Source organism: Bos grunniens, chromosome 20 (assembly GCF_055505025.1).
Source record: "Bos grunniens cultivar Pamir isolate PY7600 chromosome 20, Bosgru_T2T1.0, whole genome shotgun sequence".
Classification (NCBI taxonomy): domain Eukaryota; kingdom Metazoa; phylum Chordata; class Mammalia; order Artiodactyla; family Bovidae; genus Bos; species Bos grunniens.
In genome coordinates this window covers 16,171,791-16,179,871 of record NC_141184.1, presented here as the reverse complement: position 1 = coordinate 16,179,871, position 8,081 = coordinate 16,171,791, and the positions used below count along the sequence as shown (strand labels likewise).

Genomic DNA, 8,081 nt, shown 5'->3' with positions numbered 1-8,081 from the left:
ACATTTGGTTCATTGGAAAAGACTGATGCTGGGAGGGATCGGGGGCAGGAGAAGGGGACGACAGAGGATGAGATGACTGGATGGCATCACCGACTCAATGGATGTGAGTTTGAGTGAACTCCGGGAGTTGGTGATGGACAGGGAGGTTTGGTGTCCTGCAATTCATGGGGTCGCAAAGAGTTGGACACGACTGAGCAACTGAACTGAACTGAACTGAATGTATGAATAGAGATGACAGAAAAAGAGGAGTCAAAAATAACCCACATTTCTGACTGGCATAGTGACTGTGTGGTAAGAAGGACACAAAGGGAGGAAAAAATTTATTTGGTGAGAAGACCAGGAATTGAGCTTCGGACACATGGATATTGAGGTACCTTTTTGACAAGCAGACGTGATTATTAGATAAGAGTTTTTGATGTGCTAGTCTAGATCACAGAGAAGAAATCGAATCAGGTTAAGACATCCTGGCTTGTTAGCCAGTTAATATCCAAGCTGGACCTCACCCATCTCCCACTAGAGCCTACATGATCTCAAGCTATGTCATGAGTTCTCTTGACCCTTTTATTTTCTTCCTAGGTGATTTCGCCCCTTCTCCTGGATTTAAAATTTTATCTTTATAAACATAATCCTAAATTTCATACTTAAACTTGATTTCTCCTCTGGGCACCAGAATCTGAAGAGAGTAATACTAATAGAATTCTGAAATACACTGAGGAGACTAAAAACATTCTAGGAACTTGATTTGGAATTTTAAGTCAACGAGGAAAGCAAAAACCAAGATAACAAAAATAATGATAGATTATGTACATTATAAATCATTTATATACTTCTAAGTTGTGACAAATATCATGCAAAAAAAATTAAAATAAGGATAACAAGTGGAAGCCCACAATTTTTAAGTAGGTCAGAGGTGTAAGGAAGGTCTTTCTGAATTGAACTTAATCTGGGAAATGAGAGGAAGCAGATTTCCAAGTATGATTATGTGTGGACAAAGGCAAGAAAGAAGAGTCAGGTGAAATAAACTTTTCAGACAGAAATGCAGCATATATGAATGCTTCAAAGTGAGAAGACTCCTGAGACTGAAAAAATGCCTGCATTTGAGGGAAACTGTAGCAGATGACAGAGGTTGGAGAGGTTGTCAAGGCTGAAATAACGAGGGTCATCCAAGCTCATCACCTTTTGTTGTTGTTCAATTGCCCAGTCATGTTTCTTTGCAACCCCATGGACTGCAGCACACCAGGCCCTCCTGTCCCTCACCATCTCCTAAAGCTTTCCCAAGTTAATGTTCATTGCATCAGTGATGCCATCCAGCCTTCTCATCCTCTGATGCCCACTTCTCCTTCTGCCTTCAATCTTTCCTAGCATCAGGGTCTTTTCCAATGAGTGGGTTGTTTCCATCAGGTGATGAAAATACTGGAGCTTCAGCAGCAGTTCCTCCAATGAGTATTCAGGGTTGGTTTCCCTTAAAATTGACTGGTTTGACCACTCCCACACACTGTGCTATGACTATACATGCTCTCTTTCTCTTTACTGGAACATTCTTTTGTATTATCTCCCCTTTCTCTACCTTTCAGTCTTTGACTCTTCTGACTTCACCCACAAAATCAAATATGCAATTTATCTTTTACATGCTACTTGAATATAGTAAATCATTATTTAACCATATTTTATTTATATTGTATTCTCAGTGCTTCAGTTCAGTTCAGTTCAGTTGCTCAGTCGTGTCCGACTCTTTGCCACCCCATGAATCGCAGCACGCCAGGCCTCCCTGTCCATCACCAACTCCTGGAGTTCACTCAGACTCACATCCATCGAGTCAGTGATACCATCCAGCCATCTCATCCTTTGTCGTCCCATTCTCCTCCTGCCCCCAATCCCTCCCAGCATCAGAGTCTTTTCCAATGAGTCAACTCTTCACATGAGGTGGCCAAAGTACTGGAGTTTCAGCTTTAGCATCATTCCTTCCAAAGAAATCCCAGGGCTGATCTCCTTCAGAATGGACTGGCTGGATCTCCTTGCAGTCCAAGGGACTCTCAAGAGTCTTTTCCAACACCACAATTCAAAAGCATCAATTCTTCAGCGCTCAGCTTTCCTCACAGTCCAACTCTCACATCCATACATGACCACTGGAAAAACCATAGCCTTGACTAGACAGACCTTTGTTGGCAAAGTAATGTCTCTGCTTTTGAATATGCCATCTAGGTTGGTCATAACTTTTCTTGCAAGGAGTAAGCGTCTTTTAATTTCATGGCTGCAATCACCATCTGCAGTGATTTTGGAGTCCCAAAAAATAAAGTCTGACACTGTTTCCACTGTTTTTCTATTTCCCATGAAGTGATGGGACCAGATGCCATGATCTTCCCCTTCTGAATGTTGAGCTTTAAGCCAACGTTTTCATTCTCCACTTTCACTTTCATCAAGAGGCTTTTTAGTTCCTCTTCACTTTCTGCCATAAGGGTGGTGTCATCTGCATATCTGAAGTTATTAGTCTTGGCAAATAATCAACAGATGTTTCTTCAAATAAGGACAGATTTGTAGGCAAGAGATAAATATTAATGGTCTAAAACATTTGTTTGAGTAGATGGAAGCTGTATGGATTACATCAGAAAATAATAATAATAATCAACTTCATGTTTTAAAATCTGCACAAAAGGAATTTGGTAATTTGCACTTCCAGAGCTAAAAGAAATATGTACTTTTTCTTGGCCACTATATTAAGGAAGATAGTGACTCTTCATGCCAGTCTCAGTCTTTGAAACACCAGTATAAAGGTCTTTCCTTGCTCCCATTGAGTCTGCTTTCTAACCCTATATCATATACCCATTCATATTTCTTTATTATTTGGATTATATTCAGCAAATAGGTAGAACTAATGCGGTAGCAGAAATGTTGCAGAGAAAAAAAGCAAAGCCCAGTTCAGTTCAACTGCCTCCTCCATCCAAGGCAAACTATGTGAAAAGCCATGGTTCTGAGCACCATTCAGTTCCAACTAAGCACTAACGTTAGAGGACTTTCTACTGTTCTGTATTATATTGTACTTCCATGAGGGAAAATAGAGCTACAAAGTGTCTTCACCATCCAAAACAAGACTCTCTACATAGGTCATTTTCCATGCAACTCAGAAAAAGATGAGAGCACAATAATTCTGATGAAATGGTCATGCAGGCAACCATGAAAAAGGATTGTTCAGGCTGTGAACATGACTAACATGCAAGTTTGCCAGGGACAGCAATGGGGTGTCTGCAACCACAGACTGGTTTAGTTACCTTTGAACGTTTGCCTTTGGAACTTAACAAGCAGATCTCACCTTGACCAGACGACTCATTTCCTCCGAGGGCCCACACTACTTGTCTCCTAAAACCCGGTCAGGACATACCACTCCCTGGTTTAATGATCTTTCTTCCTGATGCCCCAGGATGCATCAGGTAACAAATGATTCCAAAATTTGAAACATTCTAGCACCGAACCTAGGTGTGCTCATAGTTTCTCCTGTGAGCACACACACTGTTTCATTCTTTGGGCAAACTAAAGGTTACTGGGTATGGAAATTGCCTCAGGGATGGATGAGAAGTGGGAGACATGGGTGGAATGAAAGCCTGAGGGTTAAGAGGCTGGTGAGCCAGGGGCCTGGTTCCTCGGAAATAGGCCCTTCCGGACTCAGGCCTAGAAGAAGAGGACGTTCTTGTGCTTGGTGCTGGGCATCTGCATCTTTTCGCCTAGCCTGCGAATGCAGGCTCCCTCAGATGCTTGGGTTGGAGTGGGGGCGTCTTGCTTCACTTCTCAAACAGGAACAGGGCCTCTTCCACCACCTCCCCGAAGAAGACCTTGGCCATTCCGGACATGGCTATGATTAAAATCGGGACACCGGCGTGCCAGCCACTGCCTGGTTCAGATGTTGGATAGTGGCCTTGGGGAAGCCTGAGCGGCAACACACTTCGTAACAGTTCAACTGCTCCCTCATAACAGCCACGACAGTTCTCATCTTCTGGGCCTCCTCTTCATCCACTTCCCATTGCCTGGCTTTCTTGCCCTCCGTGTCCACTTTTTGTCTCTTGGCCGCAGAGGACATGAGGAGGAGTCCGCCTTTTCACCTGCTCTTGGCTGCGGGTAGTCCTGACGCCTGAGCTCCCCACCTTCTTCGTCAGAAGACTCCCTGGCTTCCTGGGTTGGGTCCTGCAGCAGGATACGGTCTGGGTAGCTGGGGTCCGAGCCTGGGGGTACGCCTGGTGCTTCCCAGACACGCTGGCCTTCTCCATCCCAGCGCTGGTACCAAGTCCCCTAGCTCAGAAAGCTCCGGCTCTGGGTCCTCCCTGAGGCAAAATCAGCGGGAAAGAAACACCCTCAGCCTCAGCATCCGCAAAACAAGGATCTGCCTAAGACATGCCTGGGCCGAGCCCCTGTATATGAGGGTCTGGGGCCCTGAAGCCACGCCTGCCTGAAAGTCGGCTAATCTCCTCAGCCAACCCTGCACAGCGGGGGAATAGGCCCCTCCCACTGCCCCAGGCAAGGGGCGGAGCCGGGGTGTACCGCCCTGGGCGGCAGGGGGCCAGCCCCAGCAGTCTCCCGAGTTTCTGAACCCTTCAACTTAGGCCACGATGGAAATCTAGACGTGTCCTCAGAAGACCTGTCTCTCAAAGCTGCCTCTTGAAAGCTTTCCAGCAGGCAGCCCAAAAGCCCAAATCCTCTCTCCGCTGCTCCTCAGAACAGGCTGGCTGGCTTGTGGGGTGATGGCTAATCCAGAAAGCCCAGAGAGTTCACTACTCTGGGAGACTTTCTTGCCATTTCAGGGTGGCCCCAGACCATCCTCTCCCCCAAGGCACAGGCATGAAAATAGGTCGGCGGGCCTACTCTCCTCCTGCCTCTCCACCTGCTCTCTGCTCTGCGTGGTCCACCCTTCCTCCGTCTGAATCCCTGGCCTCGGTAGAGGTTTTCAGGGTCACCAGGGCTTAAGTCTCTCCCCAGTGTCCCTATCCTGGGACGGCTGAGATCTGTGGCCATTTCCCCATTGGTTCTTTTCCCGTGGTAAGTATGCCTTTGGAGTTCAACCCGCCCTTCCGGACTTGACCTGATTACTCACTTCCGGACTTGACCTGATTACTCACTTCCTTTGAGGGCGGACGGTACTAGTCCTGCTTAAGCAGTTGCCACACATGATCCATTCACCTTTCATCCCCATCCCTTGGAGGGGCGTTTGGTTGCTGCTGACTTCCAGCACTTTGGAAGGCAGATTCGAGGTAGGAGTCCTGTATGCACAGCATGCCCTGTGGGCCCACACCCCATTTGAGAGAAACTCAGGGTAGAAGGGTCCCCATGGGAATGAAGAGGCCAGGGGAATGAAGGTCCATGGGGCCCTGACTTTCTGATCAGCCATCCCCCAAAGACAGGAGGCTTTCTTCCAGATCTGAACTCCTGGACTCCCTCTCTTGACTTGAAATGACCTGGGGCATGAGGTAGGCCCTCCGGCCCAATGGAGCAACCGCGTGTGGACAGGACAGAGGCTTGCCTCTTCCTGGATCTACCTGGGAGCGCTTCACTGCTTCCTCACCTTTCTGGTACAAGGCTCTTAGCTCTGGTTCTTTGCAAGAGGGTCCTGATCCAGTCGCCTGGCCCCACCTGCCCAAATGTGATCAGGAGTTGGTGAGTGGGTGACTTGGTCAAAGGCTGGGATCTCACCCCGACCCTCACCCCCACCTTCACCCCACCCATGGAAGGATTCTGTGAGGTTTCCTTCCGGGACCGCGGATGGCTCAGGGATCCCATCCCCTGGCCTTTGAAGGCCGAGCCAGCCCCAGGCGCCTGGGAAACAACCCATTACTTCCAGAGGCCTAGGCTTCGTCTTGCCCACGGCCAGACGTGGTTGGCTGAAAGGCACTGAAGCGCACTGGCGTCTCTCCGCGTGAGAGATCGTCGTCTGGTGTCCTCTGGGAAGGCCTTGCCTCTGCCGAGGAACACCAAGGCTTCACTCCCGTAGTGACTTTGAAAGAATTCCCTGGGCTTCCGGCTCCTGGACGGCATATCACAGAGGTGCTCATATGTCAGCTGGATGGCTTTGCTAGAATTCCCTAAGTGAATCCACCAGAGCCTGGTGTTCCCGATCAGGCGTGGTTACAGTGTATGGATTCAGCTTCTCCGGTAGACAGGCAGGCGCCATTTCAGGGGTCTGTTCTCACAGGTGAGTTCTGGCAGGTCGTGTCTCTCAAAGAATTAGACTCTGGGTCTCGGGTCTCTCCCCAATATGTCTCCGGGTGAGAGATGTTTCTGCGTGTTACTGGTCTTTTCAAAGGAATAGCTCAAGTTGTGCTGGATGTCTTCTCTCCCCTTTGAGGCAGTTGATCCATCCTGGTTATGTCCCATCCTGGTGGCAATGTCCACGGGATGCAGGAGCTGCCTCGGGGATGGGGCAGGGGTGCCGTATGGGGAACACAGTGAAATAAAGCCTGAGGGTTAAGAGGCTGGTCGGCCGGAGGGCCAGGTTGCTCAGGAACAGGCCCTTCCGGGCTCAGGTCTAGAAGAAGAGGATCTTGTGCTTAGTGCTGGGCATCTGCCCCTTTTCGCGTAGCCTGCGAACAGCCTCCCTCAGATGCTTGGGTTGGAGTGGGGGCTTCTCGCCCCACTTCTCACACACGTCTAAGGCCTCTTCCACCACCTCCCCGACGAAGACCTTGGCCATTCCAGACATGGCAATGACCACGTTCTGGGATACCGGCGTGCCGGCCACGGCCTGGATCAGATGTTTGATGGTGGATTTGGGGAAGGCTGAGCGGCGAAACACTTCGTAACGGTTCAGCTGCTCCTTGCTCATAGCAGCCACGAGGGTTCTCATCTTCTGGGCCTCCTCTTCATCCACTTCCCGTTGCCTGCCTCTCTTGCCCTCGGTGTCCACTTTCCGTCTCTTGGCCACAGGGGAACGTGAGGAGGAGTCCGCCTCTTCACCTGCCCTTGGCTGTGGGCAGTCCTGATGCACCGGCTCACCGCCTTCCTCGTCAGAGGCTTTCCTGGCATTCTGGGCTGGGTCCCGCGGCAAGATTCGGCCTGGGTTGCTGGGTTCCGGTCCCAGTGGCACGCCTGGTGCCTCCCGCGACACATCCAAGTTCGGACCTTGGTCCGGGAGCCACGCCCTGGCCTTGTCCATCCCGGCGCTGGGTCAAAGACCTTAGCTCAGAAAGCTAGAGCCCTGTGCCCTTCCTGATGCAGAGTCCGAGGCAGAGAAACACACTCAGCAGCAATCCCCTCAGAGGCAGGATCCGCCTGAAACGGGCCTGGGACCAGCCCCTTTATATAAGGCTAGGCCTGAAGCCACGCCCACCCGGAAGTCAGATGAAGGCTCAGTATCCCCCGCACAGCGGGGGGGGGGGGGGGGGGGGCTCCTCCTACTGCCCCAGGCAAGGGGCGGGGCCAAGGTCTACCTCCCAGGGCCGCATGCTGGGGCAGACTGCTGGCAGTCTCGCAGGATTCTTCCTGCCTCAGTTTCTGAACCGTTCATCTTGAGCCACAATGGAAATGTAGACATGTCCTCAGAAGACCTGTTCTCTCAAAGCTGCCTTTTGAAAGCCTTCCAGGAGCCAGCCCAAGAGCCCAAGTCCTCTCTCCGCTGCTCCTCAGAACAGGCTGGCTGTCTTGTGGGGTGATGGCTAATCCAGAAAGCCCAGAGAGTTCACTACTCTGGGAGACTTTCTTGCCATTTCAGGGTGGCCCCAGACCATCCTCTCCCCCAAGGCACAGATTTGAAAATAGGTCGGCGGGCCTACGGGGGAGGCTTCCACCTTGGTTTGGAAATGCTCTTCAATTTGCCTAGAGGCAAAAGCAATCAGATCCCCTCGCACTCCTTTCCCCTCTCAACACCCTCTTGCTTCTCTCCCTCGTATTCCCCAACGCCAGCCACACAAATCCACTCCCTGCCCAGGCGAGCGTTCCCCTACCATCCTCACCAAGTCATCCAACCCAGAAGTAGGGTGGCTGTGGTGGGGGTGGGTGAGGTACAGACGTTCACTTCGGGAAGAAGCCACCTCTACACATCCTCTTCCTGCAAGGTCCATCACTTCCATGAGGAATCGCCCTCCCTGAGCGCTATTTCATGGAGA

At 50.6% G+C, this 8,081-nt stretch overlaps 2 pseudogenes across 2 annotated transcripts; both read right to left on the bottom strand.

Moving 5' to 3' along the window:
• Positions 1-815: 815 nt before the first annotated feature.
• Positions 816-6,015, bottom strand: LOC147350137 (transcription initiation factor TFIID subunit 11 pseudogene; annotated as a pseudogene). Its single transcript, XR_015149077.1, has 2 exons — positions 5,842-6,015; positions 816-4,278 (listed from the first exon to the last, which is right to left on the bottom strand). The product of XR_015149077.1 is annotated as a transcription initiation factor TFIID subunit 11 pseudogene (transcript).
• On the bottom strand, positions 5,155-7,284 carry LOC147350136 (transcription initiation factor TFIID subunit 11 pseudogene; annotated as a pseudogene). The gene has a single exon (XR_015149181.1). The product of XR_015149181.1 is annotated as a transcription initiation factor TFIID subunit 11 pseudogene (transcript).
• Positions 7,285-8,081: the final 797 nt, after the last annotated feature.